The 18992-nt window shown below is 36.1% G+C and overlaps 1 protein-coding gene across 14 annotated transcripts in view; it reads right to left on the bottom strand.

The window, feature by feature from the left end:
* Positions 1-18992, bottom strand: part of SYT1 (synaptotagmin 1) — a 734125-nt gene that overhangs the window by 379351 nt on the left and 335782 nt on the right. The window contains exon 1 of one of the 14 annotated variants that reach the window (XM_056798524.1): positions 4545-4946. The exons of 12 other annotated variants lie outside the window; for them this stretch is intronic. The gene's annotated coding sequence lies outside the window, so the exon portion shown is untranslated. Of the gene's footprint in view, positions 1-4544; positions 4947-18992 lie in introns of those variants that run through there. One more of the 14 variants, XM_001372166.4, reaches the window with a different exon arrangement.

The raw sequence follows: 18992 nt of genomic DNA, 5'->3' as shown, positions 1-18992 counted from the left end.
TGAAGCAAAGAGTTTGGACTATTTGTCCAGGTCCAATAACTACCTATTGTCAGGAGATGTGACCCTTGGATTCAATATGTTCTTTCCAGCTTAGCAAAGGTTTTATTTTTGTTGTTGTTATCTCAATGCTTTTCCTAATGTGCTATGTTGCCTTTCAAATCTTGTACATGCTTTTCCAAGTCTAAATAAGCAAACACTGGTGAAAAGTATGCCCAGGGAAAGGACAGAGTTCAATATTGCATTGAACCAACCTATAAATGCAACTAGATGGCTCAGTGGATAGTGGGTTAGACCTGGAGACAAGGAGACCTGAGTTCAAGTCAGGGCTTCAGACAGGTTCTAGCTGTGTGACCATGGGCAAGTACCTTAACTTCTGATTCCCTGACAAAAGGATCCACTGGGTCCACTGGGGAAGGAAATGGCAAAGCTCTCCAGTATCCTTGCTGAGAAAACTCTGTGGAAACTTTGGTCTATGGGGCTCACAAAGAGTCAGACACAGTAGCAACTAGACTCAATGGATCAAGAGCCATGCCTAGAGAAAGGAGGTCCAGGGTTCAAATCTAGCCTCAGATATTTCTTAGCTGTGTGACCATGGGCAAGTTACTTACCCCTATGCCCCCATTGCCTGGTCCTTACTGCTCTTCTGTCTTAGAACCAATACATGGTATTGATTATAAGATGGAAGGTAAGCAGTTTTTTTTAAAAGACTGTTTTCTAACAAGACTCTAGGTCATTTTTGCAGGAAGTCATATACAACATTGAGTACTATTTCCATGTAAAAATTCATGTAACATGTAAACATGATGGAGCTAAGCAAAAAAAAAGAAAAGAAAAAAGATCAAAATATTTAGAGAATAAAATAACTAGATTGATTAAACAGTAAATGGGAACCCAGGAGGTAGGATTATAAAGTATAATACCTGGGAACACCATGGGTTATAAATAAAAATAATAAAATGAAATAAATGAAAATAGGAAATCTGTGCTGAAAACAAAGATAGATTTGATGATAAAATGTATTGATTATGAGACAGTCTTTCCAGGGAAAGTTTCATCACTTAGGATGTTAAAAACTGGGACTGAACAGAACACTAGAGGGGAGCCAGCCAGAAGTCAGGATTGATGACTTGTTAGTCTTTTTCTATTTCAAGTTTCTATGATTTTATGATTTCTCACCATTGCACTCCTTGAATTATGACAAAGAGATTTTCTTGTTTTCACCTACAATGATATTTCCTACCAATATTTCTGCAGTCTTGTGGACATTTTCTTTTATGAAGGTTGAAGGTATACAAGTTTCAAGCTTTGAAATATTTCTTTATTTGAAGGAAAAGATCCATGGATGAGAACAAGAAAAAGAAATAAATTTTAAAAATGAATCCAAGTAAAAATAATCATACTTAGTGACAATAGCAAGAAATAACTCACCTCCAATATGTGGTTTCTTTAGGTGATGAAGCATTACGCAAGAATATTGTATACATATACATATGTATACAACATATATATTTTATATATATATATATATATATATATATATATATATATATATATATATATATATATATATATACACACACACACTTGTGGGCTGCCCTAGATATTTTATTCAAGGAGGGGTAGAGAGAGTTGCTATAGATACTGAAATCTTACTGTCTGAGCCCTCCTATAATAGTGATTCTATAAAATATAACATCAGACAATGGCTTTGCTGAATGGCACACGAGAGACTTATTTCCTCCATAACTTGAAGGGTGCAAAGTAGAGGATCACTGAAACTCACCCCCTCCTCTTAACTCACATGGCCACTAGCTAGTTCATGCCCTCACATCTGTCCCAACAACCTCTTTTTCAGTCTCCTGGTCCCAAGTATTTTATATCTCTGCAATTTACCTTCCAGACTGATATTTTTCAAACATAGATCTAACAATGCTTACTAACACCTATCAAGAAGTTCCAGCACTTGGCCCCTCCGTAGACTCTGATCAAACAAAAATGGATCTGTTTTTAATTTTAAGCACTTCTGCTTGTCTCTGACCTTTCCAGAAATACTGCACAGCAGCCCTCCCTCCATCATATACTCTATAGTTCATCTAAATTTGTCTTTTCTTCCATATGAAATTCCCTTTCACATCTCTGTGCCTTTCTACTAGATGCCTCTTAAGTTGGAATGCATTCCTTTCTTATTTCTAGATCTTGGATCTTGCTTTTTTCTTTTTAAGGCTAAAAACAAAAGCCATCTCTTACATGAGAATGCCCTCTGAATTGCTTTTTCATTTTTGAAATTTTCTTACTACTAGCCATTATTTTTTCATCACTCCCTCAGCCCAGTAGAACATAGCTCCGTAAAGTCTGAGACTGTTTTGTTTTTGCATTTATAAACATAGTACCTAACAAAGAACTTTGCACATAGTAGTAGACATAATAAAAACTGAATGAGGTCTATTAGCAGTGAAAAATAAACCCAAACTTCAGGAAGAAAAAACCCTTTTTAATGAAGTTGGCTTAGAGGAAAGACATGGGACAATTGTCTCATCAGCTCTGTGTGGTCAGTGAGGCATCATTATGAAGTAGATAAGAGCTTTGGATCCGGGATCAGAGGGTCTGAGTTCAAGTACTGGTTTAGTCACTTTTTGCCTTTGTGACAGTTAAATTAATCTCTTTGACATTTAATTTCTCTATCTGTACCATGACAGAGTTGGAATTAGGTGAACTCTGAAGTTCTCTCCAGCTTCAAGTTGATGATCCAAATAAACTGGAGCACAGAGTAATGTGATGGGCTTAGAGTCAGGAAAACTAAAATTCAAAATCTGCTTCTAACATTAACTGGGTTTGTGATCATTGGATTATAGATTACAGGAGGAAAGAAGTTTCAGATCATCTCTTCCAAACACCTCATTTTATGGTTGAGGAAACTGAGGTCCCTGAGGTTAAATTATTTATATTGTCACAATCACTTTTGTGGACTTAGATTTATTTTCACACCTATGAAATGGGCATAGTAAGGTCAATAGAGTCTGCAGAGGCTCGAATAAACTAACGCACACATGTATGTCACTTTGTATACCTTAAAGTACTTTATATGTGTCAGTTTATTGTTTGTCCCTATCATCATAATCTTTATAATTTAGGTTTTTATTTTTAAAAATTAAAATAGGAAGTGGAAAGTGATTTCTTTTTGTGAGAAGAGATTTTCAAAGTTAAATTTGAGGTAAAATGACAGGATTGTGGGTGAAACATGCTGAAAAGGTGCTGAGACCAACAGTTCCTTTGAATCTTTTTTTTTTAAAGCTGATGATGCCAATCCCACCAGAGCTTTCAAAAGCAAAGCACCTCTATGGAGTCTCAATATTCTTAAGATGAATGACAGTAGAACCCTAAATATTCCCCTTTACATTTAAAGGTAAAAGGTAAATGAAGCAAGATGGTGAGGAATAGAACTAATAAAGTTATTGATGGGTTAATCTCACATTTGGTTGCCTGAAAGGAGGGCTTAATAAACACAAGAGAAAACAAATCCTATGCAGGATAATGGGATGTAATTTTTAGGGGTCTTTTAATTAAAAAAATTTTCAGAAATATGTGTAAGGGATGCTTACTAGTAGTAATGTTTCTATGGCAACAATTTCTCCTGGCAACATGAAATGATCCATTTTGAGCATATCATCAGAGAGAAATGTATATAACTCTGCATACCTAAAGGCCTCTCTCTTTTTGAGAAAGTGGGAATTTCTCAACATCCCATAAGAGTAACATAATGAGAATTTAATGTCTATATTTTTAGACCTATTCCTACTTTTCCTGTGTCTAAGGACAACTTTGGATTTAGAGTCCTGCCTTTAAGATGCACCTGATGAATGCTGACATTTCTTACTATATCCTCCCTTTTCCATAAGAAAGAATTCCATTTCTCCATATCCCTTCAAGTATCCTGTGCCTGGAAAATTTTTACCATAAACAAATGAGCTTAATATTCCAAGTATTAAAATCTTAGTTCAGTATTTTCAACTGTAAGTGCTACAAGAAGTCGAAAACGATTTGTGGTACTCGAGTGCCTACAAGAAAGAGAAGAGATTTTATCTTGCTGTTGCAAAGATAAATGGATGTTCTTATGAAATCGTGAGATGCTAACAAAGTTCCTATTGCCCCTAATTTGATTAATGTCCCAGCATCTGACTGATGGTATTGCCCCCCACGGCCCCCATTTCAAAGCATTTTGCCAAATGGACACATTCTATTGCATCTGTCTTAGTAAGTGACACAATGCTTTCTGACGTGTGACATCCACAAAGTTCCTGCTCTCTGCTGGTTGGCATGCGAAGGCTGATTTTCTTGTTTGACATTTTTCGTTTACTTAGACTCATCAGACGTGACTTTATTACATCTTAAATATCTCCTAGAAAAGAGCCCGATTTTACAAGCTGTCCTTACAACAGAGCACAATGAAGTCATTTTCCCAAGTCGTGGTAAAAGAAGGGCTTTCACTTATCTATCATTTCTCAGTCGTCTCTTCAGAGAATTAGAAGGGAAGATTAGATTCTTACCTGGCACCAAAAAGACCCTCTTTGGAATTCTGCACAAGTGTGCCGTAAAGTGAGCTAGCACTGATTCCCCAGGTGCAACCCAAGTCCAGCACCGACTGTTCCTTAATCACTGAACAATGGTCCTGACATTTCCTGAGGAGCTTTCCTGAGATACCCAAGTAGGCACCGCCACACAGGATTACTGCATGGTGCCTGAAACACATTTCCTCTCCGGCTCTCAGCAATTCTGCTCACGTCTCACACAAGACAGCTACTCAAGCACATTCAAGGGCATTCCCCGAGAAACAATATGCTAATTCCGTATCTCCAACTGCTGCGAGCTAAACTGGGTCCTGATGCACATCAGAGTACCCTGAAGACAGAAAGCCCAGCAGTGACATAGCCTGTTAACCTAATGAATTATACATCCTAATGGAAGGTTTTGTTTGGCTATGTTTTTAGGGTCTTCTAATGTTCCCTAGAAACTGTGGGATCAATAAGCTATTCAAAGCCATTCTGGTAACAACGGCAAGAAATAGCATACGGAATAGAACCCATTTCACATTGGTAGACAAAATACTGTCTGGATTTTTTACTAAAGAAATAAATTATAATCGACCCCTACCAAAAAAACAATCATTCCCAAGTCAAGTATTTGCTAAATTTCTACCAATTACATAACAGACTCTCTAGTAGTAGTTTCCTCAAACACTCTCCGCAACATTCTTTTTATCTCTTTTAGGTCACTCTTCAGAGGAAATTAATCCAGGGAGCATCTATTTTTCATATTTTCCAACTATATGTTGACATGTGATGTAAGTAGAGCAGTTTTGCCATCAACAGATTAATGGAATGAATGAAATAAATAGCTTACCCTAGCTTAAGCCATCCACTCTATCATATTTCCATAGTAACAAAATTCATGTACAATATCACCCTCCCAGTGCTCAAAAATGCCCTAAGAAAAATTGCAGATGTAGAGTATGTACAATAGTGGTATTCCCAAAAGAACCTTGAAACCCAAATCATTTTTATTGGTGGGGAAAAGATCAAGAATTCACAAGTATCGTGAAAAAAAATATTAAAAAAGATAAAAGAAAAAAAATGTTCTACTTGAAGAAGAAACAAAATAAAGATGTGGTTTAGGACTATTTTTATCATGTCAATATATTTGAGTGAGGGATGGCAAATCTGAAGAGACAATAAATAAGCATTTATTGAATAAACAGAAGAAAATATATGACTTTGATGTCTCAAGAAAGAACATGGTTTTGTATATTTATCAAAAGAACTATTGTGAAAAGACTTCATATAAAATGTGACATAAAATTTTGTAGGAAAAATCACAGATTTTATACATATGTGTATTCTATTGATTATTAATTGCTCCAAAAATATACGTTTCTTAAGGGGAAGGATTATGCCATTATTTGTTGTTATTCTTATCACTATTATGTGTTTTGCATATAATTGGTGCTTAATCATTATTGTTAAATTTATGAATATAGGTGATATGATGATTCTAACATATCCTACATTGAAAAATTTAGAGTAAGATCTCCAGTCATTGAGTGGGTCTTCCAAGAATGGGAGGGGGGCAAGGACAAGACTTGCACAGAATGAAAAGGCAAGGATAGATTATGATTTTCCATCCTGGGGACTCTACCCTATTGATGAAATCACAGATCCACTAAAATATGGAAGTAAATGAGACTAGCTACTGTAAAAATGGAGACTTGAATCCAGGACTCCAGTCCCCAGAAGTCCTTGCTCACTTCCCATAATGCTTTGTAATCACACTGAACTCTCACCTGGGTAAGATCACAAATTATTATTTAAAGGAGTTCTCCGCCTACTGAGGCCTCTTTCCTACTTCCACTTCGGAGCACACACGTCTCATGATGTGAGTGAAATTTCCAACATTTATAAGTCTAAGAAATTTTAAGGTTTACACATTCAAATTTCACTCACATCATGAGACGCGCTTCTCTTACCTGTATATTCTTAAATTCTCAACCTTTAATAAAACTCTAAAAATATAATACTCCTTGCAGAGAGAAACTAATTTCTACCTGCCTCAGTTTCCCTAAATTTTAACTCTTACACTACATGAATGTTCCATATCTCTTGACATTCTTATGCTTCTGACAAAATGTAATTTCTACATGAGCAAGAAACTATGCCAAATTGTTTGGAGCACACAGTTTGGATAATCATGGATAAGGTACTTCTCCCTCTCTGAGCAAGGATTAGTTCATCTGGAAAACAAGGACATTAATAGCATCCATCTTGTCATTATGAGACTCAAAGAAGATGAAATGATGGCTATAAAATGTTAGGAACCTTGAATGGGGGAAAAATATTCTGTCCCAATACAAAACAGCTTGGTGTAGTGGATAAGACATTGGATCTGGTGTTGGGAAGAATTGTGTTCAAATTCTGCCTGAGAATTTACTAGCTGTGTGATATTAGGCAAGTCACTTAACCTCTCTTAACTCAGTCTATTTAACTACAAAATAGGAACAATAATGTCACCCATCTCTAGGGTTTTTAGGAGACTCAAAAGAAATAATTCGGGTAAAGTATTCTGCAAAGCTCAAAGGATTGAATAAATGTTAGATTTTTTTCTCTTCCTACTAAAAATATTTTATTGGGATTTTGCTATAATGGATAGTTTGCCTGGAAGAAAGAATTGAGTTCAAGCCCTACTTTTGAAATGTATTAATTGTAAGGCTTTGGACAAGTCACTTAACCCCTCAGGGCTTTAGGTGACTATTAAGAACTACAAATTATGGAAGGCGAGATTGAATTAATAGAGGGAATTTCATCATCCAGGGGATCTTCATGCCAATGAAATAGCAGATCCAATCCTTATCCCAATACATATCCCTTCTGGGCAAGAAAAGAGAGAACCCTCCTATCCATTTATAATTTGGTTGAGATCATAATGGCAATGATGAAATACTTCAATTTTTGCCAAACTACATGTATTGTGTGTGTGTGTGTGTGTGTGTGATCTTTATAAAGCCTGGTGAGAAAGAGTACAGAAAATATAATACTCTTCAAAGGTATAGCCAGGGCTTTGGTTGGGCACTGTGTTGCCTGAAAATGGAACAACTCTAATCATAGGAGATAACAGAGCCTAACCCTACTCTGTATTATCAATAAAGGAGGCTCTTTTTAACCATATGGCGAAAATGGGTCCTAAATGTCTTAATGTTTGTGTATTTATTCATATTTTCACATTTACCTACACAAACATGCATAGATATATGACAGACACACACACACACATATATATTTTACATATATATATTCAGAAAAGAAAACTCCTAAATCAATAGACAATTTATATTTAGGTAAATCTAACTGCAAGATTCATTTTCCTGAGTTCAAATCTGGTATCAGACACTTAATTGCTTATGTGACCCTGGACAAATCATTTAACCCTGCTGGTCTCAATTTCCTCATCTGTAAAATGAACTGGAAAAGGAAATGAGAGTATCTCAGCCAAAAAAACCCAAATGGTGTCACGAAGAGACTGATATGACTGAAATGACACAACCATAGCAGTTTCTATAGAAAGTACTGATGAGTGATGCACACATATAATTGTGGAAAAAATATAGCTCCTTGCCTGGGGCTAAACTCTCAAAATCTTTGTCTCCTTGCTCTGGACTTTTTGGCAGAAAGGAAAACTAAAACTTTCAAGAGTAACAATAAAATGGAATGAAGAGGGCTTGAGGTTCTAAGAGCCATGAGAGCCAAGATAGAATGACTTCTAGGGTGGTAGTGGCAGGGAGAAGTTATGAAATATACCTATCTGTTTCTGTGCAGCTCTTGTAAAGAATTCTCAACAAGGGGTTGCTGTTCTTTTGTCATTTCCCAGTCGTGTCTGCCTCTTCATGACCCCATGGACCATATTGTGCATAAGTGATTTGCCATTTCCTTCTCCAGTAGATTAAGGCAAAGGATCACACAGCTAGTAAGTGCCTGAGGCTGGATTGACATTCTATCTACCTCACCATCTAGTTGCTCCCCCTACAAAGGGCAGCTTTTATGGAGGGAGAGGGAGAGAGAGAGGGAGAGGGAGAGGGGGAGAGAGAGAGACAGAGACAGAGACAGAGAGGGAGACAGAGAGAGAGACAGAGAGACAGAGAGAGACAGAGAGAGAGACAGAGACAGAGAGCGACAGAGAGAGAGAAAGAGAAAGAGAGAGAGAGAGAGAGAGAGAGAGAGAGAGAGAGAGAGAGAGAGAGAGAGAGACAGAGAGACAGAGAGAGAGAGAGAGAGAGAGAGAGAGAGAGAGAGAGAGAGAGAGGATTTACAGTATGTTTTTGTTTGAGACAAAATAGAAGAGTGTAACCCTAACCTGATGTATGAGTATTAAGGAGAGGAAGCAGGTCTTGGAATGAGGCCACAATTGATGTTTTAGGTAGTTAGCAATAAGAAGGAAATGAGTCTCAAAACAGCACTTCAGAGGGTTTCAACAATTCCTTCCTTGGGACAAAGCCCTGATGACCCCATCTTGTTAGTTATGGATTTAAGGAAGGAGCCCAATAGCCATTTATAGATCTGTGAAGTGCAGTTAGGAAATTATGTTAACAAGTTTTCTTTAAAGAACAATAATCCTTACATCTCTTTGAATGAGATAATGAACTGGATATTTATTGCTCATGAACTAAGTCTCTTGTGTTACCTTTTCTAAACTAAATGGAGACTCGCGGATTTCCCTTGTCCATGTACCAAGAGCTAATGATTTCCTGAGTCATGCTGAATTGCAACACAATGCACTTCCAGAAATATTTAGTGAGCAACAATATGGAAATTAAATATTCAAATGTCAGTGTTTCAGAGATAAAATATTTATCTATCAATTGGGGTTAGTGAAATTGTTATGGGTTAGAGGCAAAATCAGAGAAATAAGTATTAATATTTTATGTCATTCTTGCTTTGGTGAAATAAATATCTATAAATGACATCATGGGCAAATCAGTATGTGATGGGGCTAGAAAAAGACATGACTGTCTGTGATCACATTTCTATGCACTATTGCTTGCAGGCGTGAAATAAATATCTGTCACTGACATGACAGCAAGTACATTTTCGTATGGGGATGGAAAAGAAATAAACACCCATGGCCAACAAGAAACTAGGGTCTTCTGTATTAATATTAGTCACTGTTTTGAAGAGATAGGAACAGATTGACTAAGGGTTAATTCATTATTGAGTATGTAGAGAAATACATTAGACACTAACCTACCCCCATCCCTAATAATTTACAAATCTGAAATAATGAATATGCAGAGGACTATTTATAAAGATGGCTGAAAAGTTTTTGTAATGGAGATCTCATGTTTTGGACTTATATTCAGTTATTTAATACTGTTAAAGAAATACAGAGATGCACCCTTGAGATTTGTGGGAAGCAAAAGGCATAGCAAATTATATCAGTAAAAGGTTGTTTGGCTCACAAAGCTAACATCCCATGATTGGCCCATTAAGTCTAGGCGGGGGGTTCTTGCCATGCTTCACTTTATATTCCAGCACCTCTTTATCAGTGGCCATGTTTCCATGCACATATCCCCTGTCTCTCCTACTCATTGTCCAATAATAACAAATAATAATAAAATCGATTATGTCATTGCTCTTGGAAAAGAGGTGCCAGTCTGCTCCATTATTGCTCCACTCATTATTAGGTAACTTTCTAAGACAAAATACCCCTCCATGGTTATCATGAGTTATTTCTGTTATCTCATTCTAATTTTTTTAAACCTTTATCTCCTATCTTAGAATTCACACCAAATATTGTTTCCATGGCAGAAGAGTGTTTAAGGCCAGGCAATTGGGATTAAGTGAATTAATCAGGGTCACACAGCTAAGAAGACTGAGGTCAAATTTGCACGCAGGACCTCAATCTTCAGGCCTGGCTCTCTATCCACTGAGCCACCAAGATGCCATTATTCTATTTAAATTTGAACTATTGGATGACAGGGACTGTCCTCATTTTTCTTTTGTATCTCCAACATTTATCTTCTTTAATTAATTTCTTTTTTAAAAAAATTCCATATTGTTCATTTTTGTAAGTGAATAATCTAATAAAACCCAAACCCCAAAACATATGGCCAAGTAAATAAGTGAAAAATTGTAAGCTTTCATCTATATTCCTACTCTAACAGTTCTTTCTCTGGAGGTGGGTAGTACTCTTTGTCAGAAATGTCCCAGATCATTGTACTGCTGTATAACTCCAACATTTAACAAATTTCTTGGCAAACTCAACAAAAACGTTTTTACCCATTTATTTCAATTTAAATATAAATGAAAAATAAAAAACCCAGGGTTTTAAAACTCAAAACAAAAGAGAAAGAAAAATAGCTTTTGATGTGCAAGATTAGAAATTTAAAAAGAGATTCTTCATTATTAAAGATAATGGCAAATGTCAATTTCTAATTCAGAAGCACTTCACATTTATATTCTCGTTTAATGAATCTTAATTCAGTTTAGTAAACTTAGTAAATCCTCAACCAAAAATTTATTATTTTACCAAAAGAAAATTGGTTTTAGATTACTTTTACTACAAAATATAGACGATGATAATACTGAATAGTACATATGATTATCACATCTATTATCTTGTCTTACTAAAACTCTGTTTGGAATAGTAGATAATGTAAATATTTTGGACCCATTTTATAGATGAGAAAACTAAGACTTAAGAAACATGATGCCTTCTTCAAGATCCTATTGATAAATGATGAGTCATTCAAGGACTAGTCTGTAAATCTTCATCTTGTAATTTCAAATTCAGTTCTCCTTCTTTCTCATCACTCTGGTCATATTAATGACTATAAAAGGATAGTAAATTTGTAGCAGACTGGATTAAGAAAAAACTCCATGGGACAGAAAAAAGAAGTGAGAAATGCATGTGAGTGAAAAAAATGTGTTATATTAAAGTACTGAAATTTCAAAACACTCTATGGAATAATAAATATGAAGACTACAAAGATATATAAAATATATAAAATGTAGCAGAAGGAAAAGTAGAACTAGCACAATGTATATATGATTTTTATAACTTTTTTTTTTAAACCCTTACCTTCCGTCTTGGAGTCAATACTGTGTATTGGCTCCAAGGCAGAAGAGTGGTAAGGGCTAGGCAATGGGGGTCAAGTGACTTGCCCAGGGTCACACAGCTGGGAAGTGTCTGAGGCCAGATTTGAACCTAGGACTTCCCATCTCTAGGCCTGGCTCTCAATCCACTGAGCTACCCAGCTGCCCCCGATTTTTATAACTTTTTAAAGATCCAATATGGAGAAAAAACTTTCAATCAGTATGGAGATAAAAAAAGAGCTTGGAAGAACCAAAAATGTCTTATTTACTTAACCCTAAAATTATTTTGCTAAATCTATATGTATATATGTAATAAAATGTAAATGGTTTGGAATTTAAGGTGTGCTTTTTGGTATTTGTTAAAATTAAGTATAAAATGAATTATAATGTTATGCTTATGTTTACTATATTGTGTTATAATTTTATTCTACATATTTTATGTTTATATTACAATTTTATTTTATACTTAATACACATGATAAAATATAAATTATGTATACTTTAAGTGAATAAGTATACTAAAAAGCAAAATGAGCAAAAACTCCTTAAGTTCTAAATCATTTACATTTTATCACACACACACACATACACACACATATATATCTGGCAAAAATTAAACTACTTTCAATACTGAAAATTCCACTACTAACATTGTCTTGGGAGACACTTTGCTGGATTATATGGAAAACAGAATCATATTGATGTTTGGTAAGATGGTAATTTTTTAATCATTGATGTCAATGCCTTTGTATAGTGTGACATTTTAAATTTTGATTCTGGAAAATAAGCCTCAAAGAGGCTGGCCATTTCATTATAAGAAATGTTCTGGGAATTCCAATAATAACAATCACCAGGTAAATGGATGTGCCTTGGATTACAGACAAGTGATTACATTTGTCTCCTAAAATTAAGGCAAATACATAGCCAATATTTTTCATATTTATGCATTTAATATATAGATATTAAAATATTCAATAACTCAATATCATTGTTAGATTAAGTTGATAGACACAAAATATGACTTTTTCAAATACCAAATGAGCTACTCCTCTTATTTAAATTACACTTATATCCAATGACTAGTCCATCTCCAGACCAACTTCCATGTCTAAAGTTTTCCCTGTATTCCCTCTGAAATCAGAAAGGTCTTAGGGCTATATTCTCCCTGGCAAGTACTTCAGAAATGCTATTCAACTCTGTTTGATAGATTGCCAGTTTGATCTGCTTCACCCACTTTAAGCATCAAAAGCTCTAATTAGCCACTAACTATAATTACTTGAGCTAAGATCATGTTTATTCACAAGTCCATCTAACCCCCCCCCCCCCAATTCCTCAAACTTCTGTGACAGAAGAATCTCCCCTCCAAGTCACTCCTCTCATCTCTGCTTTATGTTCCTTTGATGTAATGAGTTTCCTGAGATGGTGTGGCTCTAGTAATACAATTGTTTCCTTGCAAGCAATGGGAAAGGCAGCATGCTCCTTAGGCAAGGATTTTAAAATGTGTCTCTGGCTTAGTTATTGTCTATCAAAGGGCTTTAGCTTTCACTCTAGCCCATGCAATTTAACTGGATACAAATTAAATAATCTCAGGACCCTGAAAGTTAAATTATTTGGCATTACACTTACATATTTATCAAAAGTAATAGAAGAGTGCCCCTCAAAGTTTTCAAACATCTGGCCCCTTATCTTGACCATCTACAGTCTTAACTTAATTCTCATGGTCACTAACCAAGCAATCATGGTTTACATCCTTTTGAATACATCCCTTACCCCCTTTCCTTCCATCTCCTCCCTCCCTGTCTCTTGTCCTCCCTGGTTTTATCTCCCACCATCCCTGTCTCCTTTCTCTTTCTTTTTCTCTCTCCCTGTTTCCCGTTCTCTGTCTTCTCCCTCACTCTCCTTTGTTCTCCCTTCTTCTCTTTCTCTCTTCTCTGATAAATATTGTATTTAGTTATTTCTGAAACTCTGTGACTTTCTTCATCTTGAAATTGCGAAGGACAAAGCCTCTTTCCTTCAATATGCTATGGTTTTCTCATCTTAATATTGTACAACACTACTTGAACTATTTACCATTGCCACTCAGCAAAGTCTCCTTTGTAGATCATTACATTGAACCAGAGCATCCTCTCCCGAAGCCTATCATTGGCATCTCTAAATGGCATCTACTCCCCTTTCACACTTTGATCTCCTAGAATCTCTTGCTTCCTTCAAAGCTGAATTTAGGGGCAATCTAGTCCCTAATTCTGCCATGCTCAGGACTCGCTGTTCCTCAAAATTTACACACACACACACACACACACACACAGACTTACGTGTTCATGTATTCAATCTATCCTAAACTATCCCCCCACCCCAAGAATGTAAGCTTACCAGCAAAAAAGGAATGTTTATCATTTAGTCTTTGTACCCTTAATGCTTAGCTTAATTCATGCTTGTGGAACTGGAGTCTCTAGACTCCTAGATGATACAACAAAGAAAACATATGAGACTTACATGTTAAAAAAACATTATCCAAAGGTTACAGAACTTAAAAATAACTCACATCGCTCACTCAAACATTTCTGATGTCAAGCAAATGTACTAAGCTCTGAGAACAATCAATGTGTTTGAAACTGTGATTGCCTCTTTTTCAAAGACATGATCAAATCCTGCTATGTACCTATCATCAGGATGTTAAAGAGCAAATCTTCATCACTACTCTGACATTTTCATTTAGCTTCTGCTGAATATCTCGTTAATTTTCCCCCAATTCAGAAAACCCATCTTCACAATCTCATTTTAAATTCTAAAGGGTTGCCCTGTAATTTTGGTGATGCTTCATCCCATTTAAGAAACAATTGCCCAGTTTGCTTGTTTTTCACAGTATTTAAGTGTGCCTCTGTATCCCTGAATGAATTGCCCAGTTGGGATTTTTGTTTTTGTTTTTCTGGTCCAAGTAAAGGTAGAAATAACCATCTACTGAGCTTGCATACAACACTGCATTTTAAAACACTCAGGTCTGAGTGTGGAGGTAAATGGGTTTACTACAAAGCAAGGAAGAAACATGTGTATAGCATTTGGAACACATTATTCTACTGTCCTGTTGAAATTGTGTGCTTCTCTGAGGACAAAAAAGTTTTAGCAAATAGGCAGCCCGACTTCTATGTGAGAATAACAGGTAATCTGTTCTCTCTGAATCTTGCAATCTGTAGATGTCAAGGACTACAAAGGCTAGCCATGACCTCTCTTCCAAGCTCCAGTTTGCCTAATGGATATTTTCTCTTGGTGATCCTGCTGTCAGGTCAAATTCTACAGAGTGAAAAATGAGCCATATCCTCCACAAATCTGTGGACACATCTTTGCCCTCCTTATTTTATTCAATGCTACCATTATTTTTCTTTTCACTCAGATTTATTCTCACTCCAATCAGTCACCAAACCAGGTTGATTTTTCCATGGGGAAGTCTCATTTATGCATCTCTTCTTGTTGTTCTCAATGTTACCCTCTTAGACCAGTGTCTCACATTTGAATGCACATATAAGCAATAAGATAAGGAATATACAATATATTTATATCTATAGACATATATACACATATACACCTCACTTGAAGTCTTAGATGGGTGCAGAAATGTGATATGTGCTAATGTATATATATATATACACATATATACACACACGTGTGTGTATGTATGTATATATATACATACATACACACACGTGTGTATATGTATGTATACAATCATCACATTTTAATTCTTATGATAACCTCAGTTTTTCCCCTACTATTATCACATCTTTTTAGATTGTTGAGAGTGCCTCAACTCCTTACTATCTGACAAGTCAAGTCATTTTATTATTTGGGGCTTTATTTCTTCATCTATAAAATGGGCAGAGGAGCTAGATCAACTCTGACTCACTATTTAGTATTAATAATTAAGATACTTTCCTAATAGGTCTACCCTGCTCAAAAGCAAACACACAGAAAAGTAGCCAATATGCAATGAAAAAAAAAGTATGAGATAGTATAAATAGCACTACTAGATTTGATATCAAGAGCCTCAAATTCAAATCCTGGTCCTCACACTTACTAGTTTTGTGACCAATGGGCTATTATTTACCTTATTCAAGCCTTGATCTTCTCACTGGTCAAAGGCAAGTATTGGTTCTTATATAGAACAGCTTAGAGGATAGAGGGCTTAGTTTGGAGTTAGGAAGACCTGGTTCAAATTCTGACTATATTAGCTTGGAATGATGACTGAATGACTTAATCTTTACATCCTTAAGGCAATCAATCCCTAGGATTTAACTTCCTCTTCAGTATTTCAATTGTGTCTGACTTTCCATGGCTTGGTAAAGATACTGGATTATCTTTGCCATTTCCTTTTTCAGTGGATTAAAGCGAACAAAGGTTAGAGAACTTAAAGTGCCCAGGGTCACAGAGCTACTGAGTGTCTGAGACTGAATTTGAACAGGTCTTCCTGATCCCAGGTCTAGTGCTTTATCCACTGAGCCCAAAGGACCCAACTACTAATGTCATAAGTAAACTCTTCTTCACACTCATATAGGGTGTTCCTGTCATAGGAATAAGCTAGGAAGAAATCAAAGATCCTTGATTAATTTAGAGTGCCTACCACTCAGAGTTGTAAAGAAGCACTTTGTAAAGTGATAGATAAGAATGAGCAATTGCATGATAAAGTCTAAGATTCTAGTATTTAAGACCCATCACAACTTCAACCCACTCTTCTGTTTTAACTTAATTTCTACTAGCTCCTATTCTTTGATTTGTGATTGACACCAATGTCCTCAGCTTCTGGTACAATACTATTCAAGGGGAAGGTACTTAATAAATACTTATTACAAGAAATCAGGGTGTCACTTGCCATTTTATTTTGAAATAATACTATCAGGAAGGCCATTTTGGCAATGTTAATTGTGGATTTCAAAACTACTCAACCCTGTTCAAAGGATTCTTTAGAGGATGGGATTTGGCTATTTCCTGATCAATAACAATAGAGATACTTGGAATGACAGAATCAAGTCTTGGAAACTACAATCTCCACCCTACTCAAGGTAACAGGATTTAGGAAGGTTTGCTGCAAAGCTCAAGATTTAATTATTTGAGAATGTGGCCTTCAACAGATATGTGCAAAGGGGACAGACCTCTGGGCGGTCCTGGGTGAAGCTAGAGCCACCATTGGCACAGGTGAGACACAGGAAGTGAGGTAGAGGAGAGCTGAGGAGGCTGGGACTTCCTGGGTGAAGGGAGAGTGTGGTGGTTGGAGGCTGGTTGCTTGGAGTGGAGGCCCTGAGACTGTTTCTCCATTTTGGTCATGTGAGTGATAGGGACTGATCTCTTTTCTTTGCCTTGGCTATCCAAGGCCTTGGGCCTTTGGCCCAACCTAAGCAGAGGGGGTATTTAAGCCCTATTCCCTTCTCTTCCCTTTCTGTGTCTCTGTCTCTGTCTCTGTCTCTGTCTCTGTAATCCCTTTCTTCCTCCTGTTAGTAATTAAAAACTCCATAAAAGGTTGTCTGCTGACTTGAGTTTTCATTTAGGAATTACATAGCTGAATTCCTTGGCGGCCTTAAATTAATATATATCAGTCTTTTAAAGTGATTTCCATATCACATAATAATGAACCAGGCTCAAAGCCCAAGTAGAAATTTTCACCTTATTTGTGATCCATATTGGTTGATTGTCTCTGGACAACAAGTTATTTAGCTATTCTTTTTTCCAGGGAATATTTTAAGGCTCTAAGTTTTGCTTTCCTATCTCTAATGCCTAGAAAAGTGAAAATACAGAATGAATGTTTAATGAATTAGATAATAAATATAGTTGGAATATAGCAACAAAATTATAATGTAAAGGTGACAAATGGATACTATTACTCATAATGATATGTTTCATATGCACATATAACTTGTCATATATGTATATATATATATATGTCAATTTTGGCAACAGTGAAAGGCATCAGATGTATGGATAAACAAAAGTCTTTACCTTTGACTTCATCTTTTATTTTTGAACTTTTTCTTAAATTTAATTGCTACCATTAAATTTAAATTTCAATATTTAAATGAATCTGATATTCTAGAAATTGACCTTGAGACAAAATAATAAAGCCATAATATGAAACTCTGATTCATAATAAGATGGTGATCTCTCCATTTTCCATTGCTTGCCCCCAAGGTCTTACACTTCAAACTGAGGAGTAGCTTCTTAGAAGGCACATTTGGCCCACTTTCATACTTAAAAATGGTTCATTGTTAGCTTTTAGTGCCTATAAATTAATAAGAAATGTTTAAGTTGTTGACAGATCAAGTTCTTATGCAGAATATTCAACTCACAAGGAAAGTTTTCTGTGAATAGTCAAAATTTGACTTTTTTTGTCAAGGCTACTGCAGGCTGTTTAGAACTAGAATTCTTGACATGTGGGCATAAAATCCCATTGTCATTAGACTCTGACTTCAATTACTAGTCCTCAGCCTGGTAGCAACAGGCAACCAGGGTGTATTCTGCAGTTACCATTGGCTTCTTTCATGCCAGGATGGAGAGCACATTTGAATAAAGTGTCATAAGAAAAGCATTTCAATTATGATTCTGCAGTAACCCAGTGAATATTGGCAAGATCCTCCATCTCTCTGGGTTTCATTCTTGCATGCATAAAATCAGAAGGCTTGGACTTGGTGAATGGCCTCGAAGTTTCCTTCCAGTCCTTTATCTTGGATTTCGTGATTCTAGCCAGACACTATGGTCACTAAACAGATCCAGAGGTGTGCCATTGTCCAGGGCTGAAGATTCATTCCTCTTACCTTCAGAGGTGTCTATTTCAGCTGTCGTTACAGTAATGAATTATCCCATGTGGAGGATAACACTCGATAGCTATTTCTGTCAAGTGACAACCGCACCATATTATTAAAGATTTTTTTTCACAGTTTCCAAACACCTGATTATATGTGTTACATAACAAAAACAAGCAATTACATAGAAGCGATTCATTTACAATATGCTGTAAATAATTTCTACCAGTCGGTGATGCCTAATCATAGTTCTGGAACTTAGAAAATGCAAAGTTTCATCAATAGGCAGTGCATGGGGATCTCTTATTAGCCTTTGTGCTATCAGCCTCCAGTGGCTGTCACAATTGTGGCAAGGACAATCAGTACTTTGTTCTTTTAAGTTTCACTCTTTGGGTAAACAAACAGATTTTTCTAACACTTTACTTTAAAATGTCTGCAAAGGACTTGAGTGTAGGAGGAGGTAGGATGGGCGAGGTGAGATGGGAAGAGAAAAAGCACATTCTAAAACTTTATCTCGTACCTAAACATTTTAAAGATCCTTACTTCTTTTTCTTAGGAGTCCTGTGATTTCTCTTCC

Source organism: Monodelphis domestica, chromosome 5 (assembly GCF_027887165.1).
Source record: "Monodelphis domestica isolate mMonDom1 chromosome 5, mMonDom1.pri, whole genome shotgun sequence".
NCBI classification, from domain to species: Eukaryota; Metazoa; Chordata; class Mammalia; order Didelphimorphia; family Didelphidae; genus Monodelphis; species Monodelphis domestica.
Note: the sequence above shows the minus strand (reverse complement) of the source record. Positions and strands in the feature narration are given on the sequence as shown.